The sequence below is a fragment of the Bos grunniens genome, chromosome 3 (assembly GCF_055505025.1).
Source record: "Bos grunniens cultivar Pamir isolate PY7600 chromosome 3, Bosgru_T2T1.0, whole genome shotgun sequence".
Classification (NCBI taxonomy): Eukaryota; Metazoa; Chordata; class Mammalia; order Artiodactyla; family Bovidae; genus Bos; species Bos grunniens.
This window is the reverse complement of record NC_141167.1, coordinates 94,769,320-94,793,481: the sequence shown is the minus strand read 5'-3', so window position 1 is coordinate 94,793,481 and position 24,162 is coordinate 94,769,320. Positions and strand designations below refer to the sequence as shown.

General features: G+C 44.4%; 1 protein-coding gene across 7 annotated transcripts in view; it reads left to right on the top strand.

Annotated features, from left to right (window-relative positions):
• IGSF3 (immunoglobulin superfamily member 3) overlaps window positions 1-24,162 on the top strand; it is a 130,244-nt gene that overhangs the window by 41,517 nt on the left and 64,565 nt on the right. The gene's annotated exons all lie outside the window — the stretch shown is intronic.

The following is a 24,162-nucleotide window of genomic DNA, read 5'->3' as shown; positions in this document are numbered from 1 at the left end:
AAGGCTCATGGTATCTGTTAATGCTGCACAGAGGCGTCTAGTTGGAAGAAGCAGAAGAGATAACGTTAGAGAGATCAACCTGAAATGGAAAGTTTAATAACTTGGAAAATAAGAAGTTTTAGGGAAGTGACTAAACAGCTTTAGCAAAAAGGAGATGAGGTCAAACCTGTTCAGCCAGGCCCTTGAGCAGAACGTAGCTCAAATAGAAGGCAACTGATTAACCACGTGACATATCACACACCTGCCCGGCCACTTGGCCAGTCTGGCCCCAGCTCACTTTGGCATTAGTTTCTATCTCAACCCCTTCCCTATTTTACAGCAACCCCCAGCCCTACCCACCACCCGCCCCCCACTACGACTTACACAATTTCTGGCCCATCTGCATTAAAATGTTCACCCTTCTTGACTGCTTTCTTGGACAATGAGGAGGAAGGTGACATGAGAAATGACTTAGGACCATTTGTCCTCGTTATAAGTGTAATCCATGCAGAGCACAGAAAACCCCCTGAGTGGAGAGAAAACAGTCATCGGTTACCCTCTTGCCTTCTAGCATTTTCCTGTATGTCAGCTCAGAACTTTCCCCACCCATGTGTGTGGGAGTGTGGGGTGTTTTTCTTTACAAAAATACTTTCAAACCTTTTTAGAGTCTTTTCCTCCTGTAACTTAGTAATGAGCCTTCAACAGTGTTGACGTCCATCATTATTTTTCTCTGTGATTTTTAATGGCTGCATAATATTTCACCACATGGGGCACTGCTGTAATTAACCCAGTCTCTAGGTTGGCCTGTCCCAGCTTCTGGGAATGCCCCAGGGTGTGTTGCTCCGTTCATCTACCTCCTTCTGGAAGGGTCTTGCACTCTGCCTGCATAGCCCTCCACAGTCCAGTAATGTGTCTAGTTTCCTTCTCCTCAGTTCTTTGTTCAGGGCTGTTACAGAATTAATCTCCACTGTCATGGTTCTGTCTTATGCATCTGTGCCCCCATTAAGAACAAGTAGGGCTCACTGCCCACCACCTGTTCACAGTCCTGCTCAAATCATATTCCTCTAATTGAATTGGGAACAGTATGCAAACCCAGGGCTGCCCACAGAGGAGGGCAAAGAGCTAGTGACTGAACACCAACAAGGAAAGTTAAAGCTAGGGGATGGGGCCACAAATTGATATTCTGTGTAACAGGTGGCGGGGGGGGTGGATGGAGAGGGAATCCCCAGAAACCATGTCAATGCACTTAACTATGAATTTTTAGTTGAATGTAGATGTCGGTATTTTTTTAGTGTGCTAGACCCATTCCAGTACTCTTGCCTGGAAAATCCCATGGATGGAGGAGCCTGGTAGGCTGCAGTCCATGGGGTTCCTAAGAGTCGGTCGCGACTAAGCGATTTCACTTTCACTTTCATGCATTGGAGAAGGAAATGGCAACCCACTCCAGTGTTCTTGCCTGGAGAATCCCAGGGGCGGGGGAGCCTGGTGGGCTGCCGTCTGTGGGGTCGCACAGAGTCAGACATGACTGAAGCGACTTAGCAGCAGTAGCAGCAGATGCATTTCAGGGTGCCTGGCTCTCCACACTTAAAGCAGAGAGTGTTCCCCTCCCTGCATGGTCCTTGCTGCTCTGAGTAGTTGTATGCCAGGTTATGGAGTGCAGATTGTGTCTGGTCAAGCCCAGTGGACCTGGGTGGGATGAAAGTGTGTGTCGTGCACATGTGCATGTGTGCAAAGTTGCTTCAGTTGTGTCCGGCTCTTTACGACTCCGTGGACTGTAGCCTGCCAAGTTCTTCTGTCTATGGGATTCTCTAGGCAAGAATACTGGAATGGGTTGCCATGCCCTCCTCCAGGGGATCTTCCTGACCCAGGGATTGAACCTGCATCTCTTGCATCTCCTGTATTGGTAGACGGGTTCTTTACCACTGGTGCCACCTCGGAAGCCCGTGTATGTCATGACTGATATTCAGATCAACAGTTCGGGAGGACTGGTTAAGAATTGATGAGCCATTGAGATTGCTGCTGGGGAATCTGCATCAGGAGGCATAGCGGGGAGCTGCCGGTGAGTGCAGCAGCAACAGCAGGTACCTGTAGGCTGTGTTTTTGGAGCCCAGAAACTGAGGCCAAGAATAGGAAGCACCTCCCTGAAGCGTGGAGTGGAGCTGTCCTGAGGACGGGGCCTGGGTCACACAAGTTTTTCAGTCCTGGGCCCTCCAAGGCTTAGCTGTGCTGGGATCATACTTTCGGGGTGCTCTGAACCTCCACTCTGCGGGTACCCCCCGCTTCACTTTCCTCCGCTGACACACTCCAGCTAGTTGAATGGGCTCAGTTTCCTGTGATTATCCTAGCAGGGCGGCCCACATGTGTCAGAGGTGGGTGTGGCCCAGGAGGATGGTCATCTCTGCTGCCCACCCAGCCGCTGCCCTTCCTGTCCTGTGCAGACAGCCCAGCTCCCAAAGCTGCCCGCCCTTTTCCATGGGACACTGCTTGGGAACCTCTGGAACCAACTGTTGAGGGCTTTTCCTAACCTTGGAGAAGTGGACACTGGGAGCCAGTGCTCTACTGGAGTCATCGACTCACACACCCGTAATGTTTACAGAAATCTCTCCTGGCTGAGCACCGCCCAGGGCGGCACAGGTAGTGACACAGTCACTCACTGTTTAGGGCCTCCAGCTTGGAGAGGCCAGCGGACCTGGAGGAGGAGAAGGCTTGGGGCAGGGGCCTTGGGTGGGCTTGAGAAGAGTGTTCATATATCACATGAGGAGGCTTACAGGGGCAGATTGTGCCAGGAATGGGAAACTGGTGTGAGATCCCCTACAGACCTGGGTTCACATCTGGGTGCCCCTTGGCAGCGAGACAACTCCCACTTTCTAGTCTGGGGCACTGGGAGGCAGAAGGTGGGGCGTGTGTCAAGGAACATGGCAGACTGACCCCCTGTGAGCTTCCTGACGCAGTGGCCATCCCTTCACATCACGAATTATTCCTGATGCCACCAGGGAAGGCCTCTGGGAAAGTCCTCTGCTGCCTGGGCAAGCAGGCATCCTGATGCTGCTCAAAGAAGCCCATTGAGATGGTTCAGGCAGGACCTGGGCTCGGTGGTCCTCTTCCTGATGGGACCTGCCGGCTTCCGGGAGGAAGGGCAGGAGGACTGAGTTGAGGGCGGCTGAGGAGAAATCTCTCTGTGTGAGGGGAGGGTGTGGCCGAGAGTGAAGAGACTGTTGTGAAGCCCAGCAGACACCTCTTGATCAGACTCAGAATCTAGAGCAGCTGAAACACCTTTGGTCCAGAAATGCAGCCTAAAGTAGCAGCAGTGGCAACAGTCTGAGATGGAGGCTTGTGGGAAGGACCAAGGCATTCCCTGGTTCTGAGTGGTGCTCCTTTACTAGAACTCACGGTAAGCTTATGGCTTCTCGGCCCCTGGACTTGGCAGGGCCTGTTGTGCCATGAGGCCACTTTGTTATTAAAAAGAATCAGCCTGACACTCAGCCCACTTCTGTTATCTTTGAGACCGGATGGAGGGAAACAGTGGTCAGTAGATCTAGGGTAATTATGGGGAGAGCATTTACAGGCAAGTAATATGATTCCATCTTTTAAATTTTCTTCCCCTCCGGAAAGCAAAGGCAAATGCTGGTACTTATATTCAATTATAACCATTTTCCACTGGGTTTGCTGCCTTGAACCGTGATGGAACTGGGAGAGGATCTGTCTCATATCCATGGGCATGGTTGGCAGGGTTACAGGGCTACCCCTTGGCTGCCTGTCCTCCCAGAGGTTGTTTCCATGCCGTCCTCAGGTTGGGGTGAGGGTTGATGCAGGTGAAGAATATTATGGGGTGGGTAAGACTCTGGAGCATTATCCCTGCCTTTTAGGGAAAGGAGTGGAGTGTATTGGCAAGCGGTGAGTAACAGGGGAGGAGGGGCCCAGGTGGACGAGCAGGGAGGTGCGGTCTTTTGGGCTGGTCCTCATGCCAACCACATGGTGGGATGAAAGAGCCATCCTGGACGTACCCATGTCTTCCCTGTTGTTTAAACAGTCGAGGATAGAGGAGCTGGAAGATGTCATAAATTCAGGTGAGGAAAGGACAAGAAATTGAAGGCATGTGAAAAAAAGCAGGGTTTGTTGGTTATAGCCAAAGCAAAAAAACACAAAAGAAACCCCCCCCCAAGAAAAAAGCACCCTAAATATCCACCAATATGAGGATAAACAAAATGTGCTGTAGGCCTGTGATGGAATACTATATACAGCTCTATAAAAGAAGACCCAGAATTACGTTCAATCTCAAAAATGCTGAGGAAAACTAAGGAACATCTCTGTATGGAATGATGATGTTTATGTAAAAAACTGAACAATAGTGTATATTTTCAATGGTTTTATATATATTTTTATTAAGTAATTTTTAAAAAGTGAGAAGTGATCCATTTCTAATTCTTAGCAATACCAACCTCTGGGAAAAGGAGGGGAAAACAGGGTTAGATCTGGTAATCAGAAGAGATTCAGTTCAGTTCAGTCACTCAGTCGTGTCCTACTCTTTGCGACCCCATGAATTGCAGCACGTCAGGCCTCCCTGTCCATCACCATCTCCTGGAGTTCACCCAAACTCACGTCCATCGAGTCGGTGATGCCATCCAGCCATCTCATCCTCTGTCGTCCCCTTCTCCTCCTGCCCCCAATCCTTCCCAGCATCAGAGTCTTTTCCAATGAGTCAACTCTTCACATGAGGTGGCCAAAGTACTGGAGTTTCAGCTTTAGCATCAGTCCTTCCAAAGAACACCCAGGGCTGATCTCCTTCAGAATGGACTGGTTGGATCTCCTTGCAGTCCAAGGGACTCTCAAGAGTCTTCTCCAACCCCACAGTTCAAAAGCATCAATTTTTCGGCACTCAGCTTTCTTCACAGTCCAACTCTGACATTCATACATGACCACTGGAAAAACCATAGCCTTGACTAGACGGACCTTTGTTGACAAAGTAATGTCTCTGCTTTTGAATATGCTATCTAGGTTGGTCATAACTGATTAAAGGTTTGTTATATTGTAACTAAAATTTTTTAAAGTTTTGTCTAAATCAAGTAAGTATTAGAATGTTTAGAAAACTTTTGAAGTCATAGTTTAGCAGTCCTATAAGGTGGCAGTTTTAACATTTAGCAATGAGTAAATTAGGCAAAAGCTCAAACTACCAGGGGCTTATTAGCTAAATGTCCTGGGATGTGAGGCAGCCTAGTGACTCAGCTGTGCAGATGTCACGGAGATCAAAGTTGGTTTGGGATGAAGTGATTCATTGCATTTGCAGCCCTCTTTGTTCTGGAGCTGGTAGTCACACTTTAGAAGTGGCATCAATAATTTAACATTTATTCATCATTGTCTCTAGAACATCTCTTTTAGGTACCACTGGGGATTTCAATTAAAAAAAGAACGAAGAAATAAATGAGTGATATTTTTGTCCTTGAACTTAACACCAGGTCAGGCCCTCATCTTGTCTCACCTGATTCTTAATTTGGTTTCCCTGCTTCCAGTCTTGCCCTCTGCTCTGTCCTCCACCTGCCACTTGGCTGATGATTCAGAAACACAAATCTGATCTGTCTCCTACTTCCCTCTTCTCAGCTTCCTCTGGCCCAGAGGAGGGGTTTGACTTTAGGAGTGTGCCTTTTGGTGTCTTTTGCCACCTGGCTCTGATGTGCTCCACAGTCACGGGGCACAGGAGACCTTGGCACACCTCTGGCTAATACTGGGACATATTGCAGTGTTTTCACATGACATGTATGTCTCCTTCCTTGCTTCAAGACCCGTGTTACTACTGTAAAACGTTTTTGGCCTTACTTTCTGTCCTTTTGAGAGGTCTTAACCTTGTACTTTGCACCTCACTGTCATCACAGCCTGTTGTATAGTATTAATTAGTTACGTGTATTTCTTTGGGGAGTTACGTTTTTTGTTTGTTTTTAAAGTGTTTATTTATTTTCTTTTGGGATTGTCGGCTTAGGGTAAAACTGTCTTATTCATCTCTCCTTCACAATCCCCATGCTAGTCCCCTTCTTGTAATAGATATTCAGAAAGTGTCGGCTGAAAGTGTAGCAGAGTTCTAGTTATCTTTCCCATGTAACACATTGTTCCAAAACTCAGTGACTTAAAATAATCACTTTATTATGCTCACAGAGTCTGCGGGTTGAAAATTTGGGCAGACACAGCAGGAGTGGCTTCTCTGCTCTACAGTGTCTAGGGCCTTGGCTGAGAGGATCCTGAGGATGGGATCTCAGCGGCTCACAGCTCAGGCCTGGCACCTTCAAGTATTGTTCCTGCACTTGCCTGGCTGGTGCTGCTGGCTGTTGATTGTGAGCTCTGCTGGGACTCTGCACTGGAGTACCCTCCTCGTGGCCTCTTCCTGGGCCTTGGACTCCCTCACAGCATGGCAGCCTCAGGACTTCTTCCATGATGGCCTCAGGTTGCAGAGTGGAAGCCACATCGCTTTTTATGACCTAGCCTTGAAAGGCACAAACCTGCCCAGATTCAGAGGGAAAGGGATAAACTTCATCTATCGGTCTTGTTGCAGAAGAGCACGTGGGACAGGAGATACTGTTACTGCTGCGTTTGGATAGGGCTTCCCAGGTGGTGCTAGTGGTAAGGAACCTGGCTGCCAATGCAGGAGAAATAAGAGAAGTGGATTCCATCCCTGGGTCAGGAAGATCCCCTGGAAGAGGGCACGGCAACCCACTCCAGTATTCTTGCCTGGAGAATCCCATGGACAGAGGAGCCTGGCAGGCTATGGTCCATGGGGTCGCAGAGTTGGAGACTACTGAAGCGACTTCGCACACATGCTCGTGTTTGGATAATAGAACCTGTGGTGGTGATGTGGGAGAGGTTAGTTCACAGCAAGAGCTAATATCACTGACTGCTGTTGCTACCGGGGCTTCCCAGGTGGCGCTAGTGGTAAAGAACTGGCCTGCCAATGCAGGAGATGTAAGGGGCACTGTTTTGATCTCTGGGTTGGGATGTTCCCCTGGAGGAGGGCATGGCAACGCATTCCAGTATTCTTGCCTGGAGAATCCCCACAGGCAGAGGAGCCTGGCGGGCTACAGTCCATAGCATTGCACAGAGTCTGACACGACTGAAGCAACTTAGCACACACTACTATTACTACTAGTTGAATGCATATTGAGCGCTTACGATGGGCCAGGCACCAAGGATCTTAAATGGACTAAATAATTTATGCCTTCAGCAACATTATGAAGAATACATTACTTTAGAGGTGAGGGTGCTGAGGCACAGAGAGGTTAAGTAACCAGCCAGGGTCTCACAGCTCCTGCCTGTGCTGGAGAGGTCAGGGACAGAGAAGGTTCCAGAGGTAGCTCCATTCTTCAGGTCTGCTGCTGGATCGTGCCACTGCACATATCACGCGGATGTTGATGGTGGCTTCAAGGGACGTTTTGATGAAAGTAAGGACCCGGATGCAGGTCTTTATGCTGGTGGTCTAGGGAAGCTGAACTGTGAGCCATCCTGGCTCTGTGGCTCTGTTTGGACCTTGGTTAGGCCGTCTTTGGAGGGCAGTGACACTGACCATCCTTGTTAAGGTGTTTTCCATAGAGTAGGTGTCTGCAGCCTGGCTCCATTAACCCCTCCCCCCACCCCAACTCCTGCTCAGGTTCTGATTCTATACGGTGAGTCCCTAAGAGGATGTACCTATAGGGTTGCTGTGAGCATTATAATTAATACACATACAATAACACATACATAAAATTAATACATAATACGTTAAAATTAATACAGTTAATACATATTAATACATAGCTCACTGTCCGAAATCAGGGCCCAGCAAGTGCTGGCTCTCATTGGTAAGGGCCAGGCTCTGTGTCTGTCTGTCCCCTGTCCAGAAAGGGATCAAATGAAGGTGGTTTTTAGCTTGTGCCCCTTCTTGTCCTCCCTTGGCTGAAGGCTGGAAAGTGGGGATCCCCAGCCTTGTCATTGGAGTGTCCTTCCTCACTGCTGTCTCGGAGCCTTTCTGTTCTGTGAGGCCCTGGGGAGGCTTGGTCTCCACTCCATGGTCAGTCTGTTCGGCATTTTTAACCTGAGACCCTGCAGATACCCCATCACAGTCTTCAGGACCGAGTTGGCAAGGAAGTTCAGTGGGTGGATTGTCATCACTTATCACTGATATTCAATAGGCATGTTCAGTATGAACCACAGACTCAGAAAACCGTTAATCATGTTCTTTGTCATGGAGAAAGTGATTTAACCTGGAAGACCCTTTCCTCACCTGGTAAATTGGGCTATAATGAAATCCCCCTTGGAGGACTTCACTGATGGTCCAGTGGTTAAGAATCTGCCTTCCAATACAGGGGATGCAGATTTGATCCCTGGTTGGGGAACTAAGATCCCACATTGCTGCTGGGTGAGTGAGCCCACCTGCTCTAAAGCCCGCACTCTGTGGTAAGAGAAGCCTATTTGAAAAGATAAAAAATAAAAAATAGATAAATAAGACCAAGAGACGTTGAGTAGATTAGCAAAGTTAAATGAAATCTTTTATTTGTTGTAAGGGTCAAATAAGATGATGTATGCAGAGAAGTTAGGGTACTGTCTGACACATGAGAGTGCTTATCATCTTTGTCATTAACATTCATTTTAAAACACATACTTGCTTACTTTTAAAAAATGGTAAAATAGAGGAAAGGAAAAGAGAGGGGGGAAAAATCATTCACCACTCATATTCAGCCCATATCAATGTTTTGCTTGGTCATTTTTCTAAGTACAGTATTTTTTTTTAATATAAATTTACTGCCTGTGCGGTTGTGCATTTTTAACTAAAATTCAAACATTAATGTTCTCTTTAATGGTTTTGTACTTAGAAAAACTTTTCCTGTTTTTGGATTGGTACCTATCTCATGTTGATAGAACCAGGAAGAAATTTTTAAATATTCATTTGATGACTTTCACAGTAGTATTTGATCTCTAGGATTACCTCTGAGATGGATATATGTTGTATTACATTATTCCCATTTTACAGATAAAGAAGTATATTTATGTGGCCAAGTCACATGTAGAATTTGTAAAAGTTGTGTGCTGATTGAGCTCTGAGGATTATAGAGGTCACAACTGGAATAGATGTGGGATGGTGAGCTAGATTCTTCTGACACTTCGACACGCTCACTTATGTGTCTTGAATTAGACATTAGATCCTGTGCTTAGAGGTGTGAGTCTCTCAGCCCAGGCATGTTCCAGAAATGCATGAGAAGCTGACTTTCACAGGCACAGCAGCCGCCCCTCCCTGCTCACTAACTCCTGAATCATACTGCCCCTAGCCAGGTTGTCTAGGACTCAGCACAAAGGAAAAAGTGGGAGCAAACAGGAATGAGCAGTATCTTGAAAAACTAGTTAAGCTATATCATGTGTTCATGTGAGTAGAAACTGTCCAAACTAATCTGAAAGGACATAGCCTTTCCCCCTGACTATTTATTGTCTAAAGCAATGATTCTTAATCTTTTTCTTTTTTTTCTGGATCTTGAAACCTTTTGAGAATCTCTTGAAGTTTATGGAACTCTTTTCTAGAAGAACATACACAAGTTCATGTAATATAATTTTTCATTCCATTTTAAGACCCATTGGTGTCTTTATCATTCATATATTGGTACAAAAAAATTATCTCAAAACTTAAAGGAACAGTAAATTCTTCTCACTTTTATTGTAAATGTAAAACTGCTCTAAAAAAATTGTCCTAAAATAAAAATCTTGACTGGAGAAACTGTGTTCTGTTGAACCAGTAGTTACTGCAATTGTGAATATAATTCTTAAGGCAAAAACAAACAAACAAAAAACCCAGAGTATAAAACAATAGTAAGCATTATTCTCTCATACAGTTTCTGTGGATCAGGAATGCAGGAGCATCTTAGCTTTAGCTCGGGTGCTGGGGCTCCCAGGGAGGGTGTAGTCAAGATGGCATCTGAAGCTGCAGTCACTGAAATCTTGTCTGGGGTTGGAGGAGGCGGTTCCAGGGTGGCTTAGTTGTTGGCGACCATGGCTGGTTGTTGGCACTGGGCTTCTTGTGGGCCTGGTCATCGGCCTGCGTGGTGTCTTTGTGACATGGCATTTGGCTTTCCTCAGGATTTGTGAGCCCATAGAGCGAGGCGGAAACCCCAGTGTCTTTTCATGACCTAGCTTTGGAGGTCACACTGTAGTTTCTGCATTTCCTGTCAGTCACAGGTGTCAGCTGTATTAAGTGCAAAGGGCAGATCCCTTTAGTAGCTCTCCAGGTGTGCCACCTCCCAGCACTTTGACCTGGAAGTTCTCCTAATCCTGTCATTTAGGGTTTTTATGTAGAGCAGTGGGGCAAGTGTGTGGTGTTACTACATAAGCATGATTGATTAAATCTTTGGCCACTGGTGATTAAACTCTACTTCCAACCCCTTTCTCCTCCTTTAACTTCAGAGGGTGGGGCTGAAAGGTCCACCCCTCTAAGCATGACCAGCCCCTCTGAAACTAACGACTCACCTTGAATTACCTCATTAGCATAAACTTCTGTTTGTTCCAAGAGGCTCCTTGTGAATGACAAAAGACACTATAACTCAGGAAATTCCAAGAGTTTTAGGAGCTCTGGGTCAGGAACCAGAGCTGTGGTTCCTGTATTTGGTGTACCAAATACATAGTTTTTATTGTTACTGAACTTGAGTTTGGCTGCTTGCTGCTTGAAAGCCACGTAAGAGATGAGTGTGGTTGGAAAGGAGTTTGCTTTATTCAGGAGGTTGATAACCTGCTGCTGCTGCTGCTGCTGCTGCTGCTGCTAAGTTGCTTCATAACCTGGGGAGATGACATTTATGCCCAACTCCCAACTCCGAAGATTCTGCTTGACCATGAAAGGGAAAGTCATCTGGGTGGGTGGTCAAAGTCTTCTTTATCTTCTGCTGTGTGCAGACTTTCTTCTCATTGGTTAGAAAGTAAAAAGAAAGTAAAGTTGCTTAGTCATGTCCGACTCTGATTGGTTGGTGGTGAGGTAATAGGGTGGTGTTCCAGGAATCTCCAGCATAACCTGAAGTTAACCATCCTCTACCTGGGAGAGGGCCTTAGTACCTCTGCTGAGTGCTGTGCTTAGTCGCTCAGTCATGTCCAATTCTTTGTGGACCCCTCGGACTATAGCCCTCCAGGCTCCTCTGTCCGTGGGATTCTCTAGGCAAGAATACTGGAGTGGGTTGCTATGTCCTCCTCCAAGGGATCTTCTCAACCCAGAGATCGAACCCAGTTCTGCCACATTGCAGGCGGATTCTTTACCATTTGAGCCATCAGGGAAGCAGGATGGGGGCTTAGTACCTGCAGAATTCAAAAGTATTGATTTTTTTTTTTTTTTTTTGCCACATGGCATGGGCTTCCCTTTGGAGAAGGCAATGGCAACCCACTCCAGTACTCTTGCCTGGAAAATCCCATGGACGGAGGAGCCTGGTGGGCTGCAGTCCATGGGGTCGCTAGGAATCAGACACGACTGAGCGACTTCACTTTCTCTTTTCACTTTCATGCATTGGAGAAGGAAATGGCAACCCACTCCAGTGTTCTTGCCTGGAGAATCCCAGGGACGGTGGAGCCTGGTGGGCTGCTGTCTATGGGCTCGCACAGAGTCGGACACAACTGAAGCGACTTAGCAGCAGTAGCAGCATGGGCTTCCCTGGTGTCTCAGATGGTAAAGAATCTGCCTGCAGTGCAGGAGACAGAGGAGATGCAGGTTTGATCTCCGGGTCGGGAAGATCCCCTGGAGAAGGAACTGGCTACCCACTCCAGTATTCTTGCCTGGAGAATTCTCTGGACAGAGGAGCCTGGTGGGCTGTAGTCCATGGGGTATCAAAGAGTCAGACACAACTGAGCGACTAACACACAAACAACAACAACAAAAGTATGGGGGAATCTCAGTTCCCTGACCAGGGACCGAACCTGTGCCCCATGCCCCCTGTAGTGGAAGTGTAGAGTCAACCACTGGACCTCCAGGGAAGGCCCTCAAAGGGATTGTTTTTGTGTGATCCTTGGGGAAGAACCCAGACCCTGTCCCATGGTGGTACTATTGTTTCTTGACTGTTCCTTCTCAATTTCTACATCTCTCTCCCTTCTCTGATTGTTGTTTAGTCTTTGCAACCCCGTGGACTATATATATATAGCACGCCAGGCTCCTCTATCCTCCACTGTCTCCCTGAGTTTACTCCAGTTGGTCATGAAATTCTCTGATTAGCAACTCTTTGAATCTGCTTTTGGGAATTCAGAGAAGGTCAAGGAGGCTGGATGAAACCTATTTCCTATGAATGAGAAACAGGGGACCTGAAAAGGATTTGCATCCAGGAGGGCCCCATAGAGCCCTGCTCAGTTTCATTATTATTCGTATATCACATTAGTCCAAACAGAAGAAATTTTGTAATCATGCATTGTTTTTATTTTGGTTAAATGTTTTTTCCTAATTATACTCTTTGCAGAGGTCTGAGGGAAGAAGTAAAAATAAAGAAGAAAATAAAAATCAGTTGCCATTTTTTTCTCCCAGTATTTTCTTTCTAGTCCTTTTATTTGTTTATGAGTTTCTTTTCTCTATAAAAATGTTTCTTCAGCTATAATTAACATATAACATTATATTAGTTTCAAGTGTACAACATAATGATTCAATATTGTATGTATGGTAAAATTGTTACCAAAGCAAACTCTGGTCTCCTCCCAGATACACGCTACAAAGCCAATCTACTGCCTGGTGGTGGTGAGGAAAGCCCAGTGTTTATTGCAGGCACCAAGCAAAGCCGCTAATGCTCAAAAGATCCAAACTCCCCAATGGCTTTCAGAGAAGGGTTTTCAAAGGCAACATTAGAGGTGAGGGTTGCAGAATGTGTGATCCGCTCGTGACCTTTCTTCTCCGTGGTTGGTGGTGAGGTAGTGGGGTATTGTTTTGGAAACCTTAACCATCAGCCTTCTGGTTCTGACCAGTTTGGGGTCTGGTGCTTGTGGTCAGCATATAGTCTCCATCCTCCACCTTAGGTGGGAAGGGTCTTGGTTCCTGCAGAACAACTCAGAGATATGCATCAGATTGTTATGTGTGTCTCTTGAGGAGTAAGTAGGAGCCCAGAGTCTCTGTTTGGTCTCTGCACTGTTGCTTAAGCTGTCATTACTTTTCTTGCTAGACTGCTTTTCCTTTGTTCCCGCATTTCCTCAGTTCTCTAACTAGTTACTGCTTGAGTCTGCTCTTTGGAACTTGGGGAAGGCCTGTTGCTGCAGCTGCTGCTGCTGCTAAGTCGCTTCAGTCCTGTCCGGCTTTCTGCAACCCCATAGATGGTAGCCCACCAGGCTCCCCCGTCCCTGGGATTCTCCAAGGCAAGAACACTGGAGTGGGTTGCCATTTCCTTCTCCAATGCATAAAAGTGAAAAGTGAAAGTGAAGTCACTCAGTCATGTCTGACTCCTAGTGACCCCATGGACTGCAGCCCACCAGGCTCCTCCGTCCATGGGATTTTCCAGGCAAGAGTACTGGAGTGGGGTGCCATTGCCTTCTCCATGGGGAAGGCCTAGGAAGACTTAAAGCCTCTTTCTATAGTCAAGAAATGGGGGACAGAGAGGGGCTTTTGTACCCAGGAAGGCCCTGTAGGATCCTGCTTGGTTTCAGAGTGATTACCTCCACAAATCTAGTTAATTAACATTAACTAGTTAACTACATTGCCACACATAGTTACAGAACTTTTAAGATTTATTCTCCTAGCAATGTCAAATATACAGTACAGTATTGTTAACTGTAGTCACCATGCTATAGATTATATCCCTAGGACTTGTTTATTTTGTAACTGAAAGTTTGTACCCTTTGACCACCTTCACCCACTTCCCATCTCTCCACCCCTTAGCATAACACCCCCAAGGTCTATCATGTTCTTGAAAATGGTAGGATTTCCTCCCTTTTTATGATTGAATAATATTCCATTGTATTTATATACCATATGCTGTTTATTCATTCATCAGTTGATGGGCACTTAGGTTACTTACATGTCTTGGCTGTTATAAATAATGCTGCAGTGAATATAGATGTTCATGTATGTTTTTGAGTTAGTATGTTTGTTTCCTTCAGGTGAATATCCAGAAGTGGAATTGCTGAGTCATATGGTAGTACTGTTTTTAATTTTTTTGTACAACCTCTGTATTATTTTCCATAGTTCAGTTCAGTCGCTCAGTGGTGTCTGACTCTTTGCAACCCCATGGACTGCACCATGCCAGGCTTCCCTGTCCATCACCAACTCCCAGAGCTTACTCAAACTCATGTCCATTGAGTCAGTGATGCCATCCAACCATCTCATCCTCTGTCGTCCCCTTTTCCTCCCGCATTTCAATCTTTCCCAGCATCAGGGCCTTTTCAATGAGTCAATTCTTCGCATCAGGTGGCCAAAGTATTGGAACTTCAGCTTCAGCATAAGTCCTTCCAATGAATATTCAGGACAGATTTCCTTTAGGATGGACTGGTTGGATCTCCTTGCAGTCCATGAGACTCTCAAGAGTCTTCTCCAACACCACAGTTCAAAAGCATCAATTCTTCTTTGCTCAGCTTTCTTTATAGTCCAACTCTCACATCCATACATGACTACTGGAAAAATTTGGCAAAGTAATGTCTCTGCTTTTTAATATGCTGTCTAGTTTGGTCATAACTTTCCTTCCAAGGAGTAAGCGTGTTTTAATTTCATGGCTGCAATCACCATCTGCAGTGATTTTGGAGCCCAGAAAAATAAAGTCAGCCACTGTTTCCACTGTTTCCCCATCTATTTGCCATGAAGTGATGGGACTGGATGCCATGATCTTCGTTTTCTGAATGTTGAGCTTTAAGCCAACTTTTCCCTCTCCTCTTTCACTTTCATCAATAGACTCTTTAGTTCTTCACTTTCTGCCATAAGGGTGGTGTCATCTGCATATCTGAGATTATTGATATTTCACCCGGCAATCTTGATTCCAGCTTGTGCTTCTTCCAGCCCAGCGTTTCTCATGATGTACTCTGCATGTAAGTTAAATAAGTTAGGTTCATACCATTTACGTCCTTTATTGTGCCCATCTTTGCATGAAATCTTCCCTTGGTATTTCTAAATTTGTTTAAGAGATCTCTAGTCTATCCCATTCTATTGTTTCCTCTTTTTTTTTGCATTGATCACTTATCCCTCCTTGCTATTCTTATCCCTCCTTGCTATTCTTTGAAACTCCAAATTCAAATGGGTATATCTTTCCTTTTCTCCTTTGCCTTTAGCTTCTTCTTCTTCTTCTTTTTTTTCTTCTCTCTTTTTTTCCATAGTGTCTGCACCAATTAAATTCCCAACAGGACACAAAAATTCCCCTTTTCCACATCCTCTTCAGCACTTGTTATTTCTTGTCTTTTTAATAGTAGCCATTCTAATAGGTGTGCGATGATTCCTCATTGTGATTTTAATTTGCATTTCCCTGATGATTAGTGATGTTGAGCATCTTTTCAGGTGTCTGTTGGCTGTTTGTGTGTCTTCTTTGGAAAAAATAATCTGTTCAGATGCTCTGCCCATTTTCTCATCAGAGTGTTTCTTTGCTGTTGAGTTGTATGAGTTCTTTATAAGGACTTTGTTTTCTTTAGAGCAGTTTTGGGTTTACAGTAAGATGAAGAGGCAGATGCAGAGATTTTCCATATACCCTTAGTCCCTTCAGTTCAGTTCAGTTCAGTCGCTCAGTCGTGTCCGACTCTTTGCAACCCCATGATCGCAGCACGCCAGGCCTCCCTGTCCATCACCAACTCCTGGAGTTCACTCAGACTCAGTTCCATCGAGTCAGTGATGCCATCCAGCCATCTCATCCTCTGTCATCCCCTTCTCCTCCTGCCCCCAATCCCTACCAGCATCAGAGACTTTTCCAGTGAGTCAACTCTTCACATGAGGTGGCCAAAGTACTGGAGTTTCAGCTTTAGCATCATTCCTTCCAAAGAAATCCCAGGACTGATCTCCTTCAGAATGGACTGGTTGGATCTCCTTGCAGTCCAAGGGACTCTCAAGAGTCTTCTCCAACACCACAGTTCAAAAGCATCAATTCTTCGGTGCTCAGCTTTCTTCACAGTCCAACTCTCACATCCATACATGACCACAGGAAAAACCATAGCCTTGACTAGACAGACCTTTGTTGGCAAAGTAATGTCTCTGCTTTTGAACATGCTATCTAGGTTGGTCATAACTTTCCTTCCAAGGAGTAAGTGTCTTTTAATTTCATGGCTGCAGTCACCATCTGCAGTGATTTTGGAGCCCAAAAATATAAAGTCTGACACTGTTTCCCCATCTATTTCCCATGAAGTGATGGGACCAGATGCCATGATCTTCGTTTTCTGAATGTTGAGTTTTAAGCCAACTTTGTCACTCTCCACTTTCACTTTCATCAAGAGGCTTTTGAGCTTCTCTTAGTCCCTTAGGCATGCATAACTTGCCCCATTATCACCATCACTCATCAGAGTGGTAAATTTTTAAACCAGGAATACGTTAACATACCATAATCATCCAAAGTCCATAGTTTATCTCAGGGTTCACTACTGGTGTTATACACTTTGTGGATTTGGACCAATGCATGATGATATGTGTCCATCACTGTAGTATCATACGGAGTATTTTCACTGCCCTAGAAACATTAGTGCTCTGCCGTTCATATCCCTGCCCTCCATTGTCAGTGATCTTCATGGAGACGGATCTGTCTCCATGGTTTTGCTTTTTGCAGAATGTCATTTACTTGGAATCATAAAATGTGTAGCATTTTCTGATTGGCTTCTTTCATTTAATAATACGTATTTTCAAGTTCCTCCATATCTTCATGGCTTGATTGCCCATTTCTTTTTACTGTTGAACAATACTCAGTTGTCTGGATGTACACAGTTTATCCTTTCACCTACTGAAGGACATTTCCTTTACTTCCAAGTTCCAGCAGATATGAAGAGAACTGCTCTAAATATCCATGTGTAGGTTTTTGTGTAGATAGAAGCTTTCAGTTTCGTTGTGTAAATGCCAAGGGGCACAAGTGCTGAATTGTATGGTAAGAATATGGTTGGTCTTACAAGATACCATGAAACTGTCTTCCAAAACGTTAGTATCATTTTGCATTTCTACCAACAATGAATGAGTGTTCCTCTTGCTGCACGTTGTCGCCAGCATTTGGTGTTGTCAGTGTTCTGAATTTTGGCCATTCTGATAGATGTGTAGTAGTATCTCGTTTGTTGTTTTAATTCGAATTTCCTCGATGATGTATGGTGTGGAACATCCTTTCATATGCTCACTTTCAATCTGTGTATGTTTTTTGGTGGGGTGTCCGTTAAAGATCTTTGGCCCATTTTTTAATCAGGTTTTTTTTCTTATTGTTTTAAGATTTGGTTTTACATTTTGCATAACAGTTCTTTATCAAATATGTCTTTTACAAATACTTTCTCCCAGTCTGTGACTTGTCTTTTAATTCTCTTGATATTGGTTTTCACAGAGGAGAAATTTTAAATGTTAATGAAAGCCAACTCATCAATTATTTCTTTCATGGATCATGCCTTTGGTGTTGTGGCTAAAAAGACATTACCATATCAGAGGTTATCTGGACCTTCTCCTGTGTTATCGTCTAGGGGTTTTATAGTTTTGCATCTTACACTTAGGTCCCTAATCTGTTTTGAGTTAATTTTTGTGAAGTGTGTAAGGTCTGTGTCCAGATTCTTTTTTTTTTTTTGCATGTATCTAGTTGTTTGAACACTATTTTTTGAAGAAGCTATCTTTATTCCATTGTTTTGCCTTTGCCTTCTGTCAGAGATCAGTTGACTAAATTTATGATGCTAATGTAAGTGATTATTATGCTTTTAACTTTAAATTCTCATTTGTTAATTATTGGTTTATGGAAAAGCAGTTGACTTCTATATTAACCTACTGTATCCCACAATCTTGCTATAATCACTTATTAGTTCAGTAGTATTTTGGCAATAAAATTCTTTTTATACAGGCAGTCATGTCACCTGCAAGCAAAGAGTTTTGTCTTCCTCCCCACTATGTATACCTTTTAAGAGTATACCAATATGTATACTCTTTTTTCTTGCCTTATTCTAAAGGAATGGCAAGAAGGGACATATTTGCATTGTTCTTGATCTTAGTGGAAAAGTTTTGAGCTTCTCCCTGGTCAGTGTGATGTTAGCTAAAGGTTTTTTGTAGGTAGTCTTTGTCAAGTTGAGAAAGTCTCTATTCCTAGTTTACTGTGAGTTTATAGTGAATGAGTGTTGAATTTTATCAAATGCTTTTTCTGCATCTGTTGATATGACCATGTGGTTTTTCCTTTTTAAAGTTTGATATGATATATAACATTAGTTGATTTTCCAATATTGAATAAGTATACCTGGGATGAATCTCACTGGTTCTAGTATATAAGTCTTTTTATACTTTTTGGATTTGATTTGCTAATATTTTCTTGGGAATTTTTGCACCTGTGTTCTTGAGAAATATTGGTCTGTAGTTTTCTTTTCTTATAATGCTGTTGTTGATTTTGGTATCAGGGTAATGCTGGCCTGATATTAATAGAATGAGTTAGGAAGAGGTATTCCCTTTGTTTCTGCCCAAAAAAGAGATTGTGGAGAATTGGTATAATTTCTTCCTTAAACGTTGGGTAGAATTCACCAGTGACCCCATTTGGGCCTGGTGCTTTCTGTTTTGACAGGTTTTTAATTATTGATGTAATGTCTTTAATAGGTGTAGTGAAAGTGAAAGTTGCTCAGTCATGTCTGACTCTTTGCGACCCAATAGACTGCAGCCTGCCAGGCTCCTCTGTCAATAGAACTCTCCAGGCCAGAATACTGGAGTGGGTAGCCTTTCCCTTCTCCAGGGGATCTCCCGAACCCAACGATCAAACCCAGGTCTCCCTCATTGCAGGTGAGGGTGCTGAGCCAGCTTTACCAGCTGAGCCACCAGGGAAGCCCATACTATTAAGCCTATCCTTAATAGGTATAGACCTATTCAGATCGTCTTTGCTTCTTATGTGAGTTTTGCAGATTGTTTATTTCAAGGAGTTGGTCTGTTTCACCTAGGTTATCAAATCTGTGGTCACAGAGTTGTTCATGCTGCTGTTGCTAAGTCACTTCAGACGTGTCCGACTCTTTGCGACCCTGTGGACGGCAGCCCACTGGGCTCTGCTGTTCATGGGATTCTCCAGGCAAGAATACTGGAGTGGATTGCCATGCCCTCCTCTAGGGGATCTTCCCAGTCCAGGGGCTGAACCTGCATCACTTATGTCTCCTACGTTGGCAGCTAGGTTCTTTTACCACTAGCACCACCTGGCAAGCTCAGAGTTGTTCATAGGTTTCCTTTACTATTCTTTAATTTCCATGGGATCTTACAATTCCCTCTCTTTCATTTTGGATACTAATAACTTATATTATTTTTCTTTGTTAACCTAGCTAGAGGGTTATTGATTTTATTGATTTTTTAAAACCACCAGCCTTTGGTTTCATTGACTTTCTCTATTGATTTTCTGTTTTTAATTTCATTGATTTCTGCCCTAATTCTTTTTTTTCCTGCTCTAATGTATTCTGCTTACTTCGGATTTACTTTACTCTTCCTTTCCTAGTTTCCTAAGGTGGAAACACTGATTTAAAGTTTTTCTTCTTTTCTAAATTTAATGCTATAAATTTTCCTCTGAGCACTGCTTTCCCTGAATATCATAGCTTTTGATAAGTTGTATTTTTAGTTAAAAAATTTATTTCTCTTGAGATTTGTGTGTGTGTGTGTGTGTGTGTGTTATTTAGAAGTGTGTTGTTTAATCTCCACATATTTTGCTATTTTCCAGTTATCTGTTATTGATTTCTAGGTTAATTCCATTTTGGTTTGCCAACAGATATTATATCATTCTATTTTTAAAAATTTGTTAAGGGTGGACTTCCCTGGTGGTCCAGTGGTTAAGAATCTGCCTTACAATGCAGGGAACATGGGTTCGATCCCTGGTTAGGGAACTAAGATCTCGCATGCCTCGGAACAACTAAGCCCTTGCACCACAGCTAGAGAGCCTACATGCCACAACTCCTGAGCCCAGGCCCCACAACTACAGAGTCTGTGTGCTGCAGTGAAAGATCCCACGTGCCACGGCTAAGACCCAGCGCAGCCAAATCAATAAATAAACAAATGAAAAGAAGTTATTAAACATTTTTTGTTAAGGGGTGCTTTATGGCCCAGAATGTGGTCTGTGTTGGTGAATGTTCTATGGGAGCATGAGAAGAGTGTGTATTCTGCTGTTGTTGGATGAAGTCTGTAGATGTCTATTGTATCCAGTTGATTGAAGATATTGTTGAGTTCAGCTTTGTTCCTTATGGATTTTCTGCTTGCTGATTCTGTCCATTTCTGAGAGAAGGGTGTTGAAGTCATCACCTATGATAGCGGATTTGTCTATTTCTCCTTACAGTTGTCTCACTTTTTGCCTTCGGTAGTTTGAGGCTGTGTTGTTACATGCATACACAGTAAGAACTGTTATATCTTCTTGGAGAATTAACTCTTTTAATCACTATGTAATGTCCTTCTTTGTTCCTGATAATTTTCCTTCCTTTGAAGTCTGTCTAAAATTAATATAGCCACTCCAGCTCTTTTGATTAGTATTAACGTGGTGTATTTTTCTCCACTCGTTGACTTCTCTTATTTTTGTTTGCACGGGGTTTCACTGCTGAGTGCAGCCTTTAGCTGGTTGTGGTGAGTGGGGCTTCTCATCACAGTGGTTTTTCTTGTGCAGAGCACAGGCTTTTGGTGCCGATTTAGCAGTGGTGCCCAGGCTAGGCTGCCCTGAGGCATGGACCAGGGATTGGACCTGTGTCCCTGCATTGGCAGGCGGATTCTTATCCACTGAACCACCAGGGAAGTCCCACCCATTTCTTTTTAATCTTTGTGTCTTTATGTTTAAAGTGGTTTCTTGTAGGCAAGATATTGTTGGGTCATGTTTTTAATCCACTCTGACAATCTCCGTGTTTTAATTGGTACATTTAGATTGTTGACCTTTAAAGCGATTATTGATATAGTTGAATTAATATCTACCATTTTCATTAATATTTTTTGTTGCCCTTGTTTTTTATTCCTATTTTTATTTCCCACTCTACTGTCTTTTGTGTGTGTCTAGTCCTTTTTATACAGTTATATATAATACTTGGATTGTTTTAATTTAAAAAGTGATACTTGCTTATTGCAAAATAATTCAGAGAGTACAGAAATGTCTAAAGAAAAAATATTACTTAAAAAAAAAGGTGATCCCAGCCCGGAGGAACCTTCTGTTGTGGGCTGAGGGAAGATGAAAGGTGCAGTGGAGTTAGGGGATGCCTTGGCCAGGGTTGGGGACCTGGGTCTTTTTGAAGGTAGCAGCGTTTAGGAAGGGCTTCCCAGGTGGTGCTAGTGGTAAAGAACCTGCCTAGCAATGCAGGGGACATAAGAGACGCGGGTTCGATCCCTGGGTTGGGAAGATCCCCTGGAGGAGGGCATGGCAACCCACTCTAGTATTCTTGCCTAGAGAATCTCATGGACAGAGGAGGCGGGTGGGCTACAGGCCATAGGGTTGCAAAGAGTCGAACGTGATTGAAGTGACTTAGCACAGCACAGCTTTAGGAAAATGAGATCTGGATAGTAGGGGCAGTGCCCGGAGAGGGAAATGGGGAAGGTGGGGCGTATGGAAGGGGAATTAGACTGCTGAGAAGAAAAAGTTCGTTTCTATTTCTATGCTAAGGTCCACTTCCTAAGAACAGCATTATTTTCAGTGTTCAAAGGCCCTTTGTGCGGTGGGAAGGAAATTAAGGAGATATTTAATAAGCAGGTGCAGCTGAATGTGTGTGGTTAAAGTACAGTCTACTATCTGTTTATTTATTTGTCAGGACCAGCTTCCGACAGGAGACAAGTAAAGTTGTTTTGACCCTGGTGCCCTGGCCTATTCAGGCCACTTAACACTGTTTATCTTTCTGGGGAATAATGTGTATGATCCCCTGATGTAGTGCTTCTGAAGGCCTGTAACTAGAGTGCATGCTGGGTGTCACCGCAGCCAGTGTCTGATGGGCCTCATCTGCTTTCTATTGCCCAACTGCCCATTCACTGGAGGAGAATAAGACTTTCTTGACCCAGATCAGTGAAGGCAGGTGTTCAAAGCTATTGAGAGCCTTAAATCAGCATCTGGTCTTTCGTTTGAGCCCCTGGCTGACACTCTATCGATAGAGACATCTGGACACTGCTCTGTGTTGAGTTGAAAAAAAAAAAAAACCCTAGTGCCCAGGTTTCTGCACACCAGATCAGTTACATGGGCTGGGGTCCAGGCCCTGTTATTTTTTAAAGCTCTCTGGGTGATTCCAGTGCAAGTCTAAGGTTAAGTCCTGCCTTAAAGAAAGATGCCGGCTTGTCCTGACCTGCCTCCAGTCCTCTTTGTAGCAGGTGGGGACCGGTTGTGGCTATTTTGTCATAGAACACTAAAATGCAGGGAGACCAAAATCTTATGAATGGAGTTAGATGGTTTTCAAAGTTCTCCATTTCCGGAGGACTTCAAACATTTGGCTCAAGTGTCGCTATGTATATATAGTGCTTACTCGCTCCGTCGTGTCCGACTTTTTGCGACCCCATGGAGCCCGCCAGGCTCCTCTGTCCCTGGGGATTCTCCAGGCAAGAATACTGGAGTGGGTTGCCATGCCCTCCTCCTGGGGATCTTCCCAACCAGGTCTCAAACCCAGGTCTCCTGCATCACAGGTGGATTCTTTACCATCTGAGTCACCAGGGAAGCCCATATATATATATATATAGTTTGTTTTTTTACATTGTCAGAGAAAGAGTACGCATAGTAAAAATGCAACACACTACATTTTAACATACTGAAAATAACTAATGAGCTGTTTGCCAACGATCTTGAATATAGTTGTAAATGCTGTCAACCAGAGTATATCAAGTGAATCCACATACCACTTTGATTTGATTTGCCACCCTCTTACCCCCTTTTTCACTTTCCTTACTTCTGTTGCTTCAGCCAAGATGGGATTCCATGTAAGATTTTGTTTGGGAGAAAAGATTCTGCATAAATAAAAGTTTATAAGCCACAGACCTTTCCTTGTAAGGTCTGTTTTAGATTAGATCAGTTTGCTTTAAGGCCCAAGCATCCCCCAGGCTGGGCTTAGAGATACTTCCCACTAGGATTTGAGCCATCCCAGCTGTTCCCCAGCTGGATCCACTTCAGATACGTTTACACTGGACAGCCGTGATTGCCTTTCAGAGGGGGCGTGGGGGAAGTTTTCATGAAAATGGGAATGGGCTGCAGCTGTGGGTGGAAGTGGGTGGCCCAGAGATGGTGTCATTGTCAAGAGGCCATTGGCCTGACCTTGAGGGATCACTGGCCAAAATCCTGTTCCCTGTGGGTCCAGAGCCACAGACTGTTCCAGCCAGGAGAGGCCCGTGTTAGCAGCTCCTCCTTTGTTGTTCTTCAGTTGCTATGTCCTGTCTGACTCTTTGCAGCTCCATGGACTGCAGCATACCCGGCTTTCCTGTCCATCACCAACTCCCGGAGCTTGCTCAAACTCATGTCCATTGAGTTGGTGATGCCATTCAACTATCTCATCCTCTGTCATCCCTTTCTTCTCCTGCTTTCAATCTTTCCCAGCATCAGGGTCTTTTCTGATAAGTCGGCTCTGCATATCAAGTGGCCATAGTATTGGAGTTTCAGCTTCAGCATCAATCCTTCCAATGAATATTCAGGGTTGATTTCCTTTAGGATAGACTGGTTTGATCAAGCAGCTCTTCTTTAAGGACTAATTATAGGCTAGGCCCTATGCTAGGGGTGTTACAGATCTTGTCTTATTCAGTCTTTTTGATAACTCTGTGAGGCATACATGATTATCCCCATTTTATGGATGAGGAAACAGGCTTCAAGAGGTTAAGTCACTTATCCAAGGTCACAGGTAATAAGTGACAAAGCTAGTCACACATGCTAGTCCCCTCCAAAGCCTTCCTAGAAATCATCTTATGGATGAAGAGATCAAGGTCCAGAAAGGAAAAGCCACTTGTCCAAGATGGCACCACCAGCTCCAGTTCCTGGCAGAGCTGCAACTAGCCCTTACCTGCCACAGGGTCATGTCCCCTGCCGCCTTCTCAGTGGTTCAGGCAGAGTCAGTTGTGCTGGCATGGAATGAGAAAGCAAACTTACTATCTTTCTTGTCCCCAAGTCTGCGAGGGGAGACCATGTTAAGAGCATAGAGAAGGCAGGCAGAGGCCACTTGGAG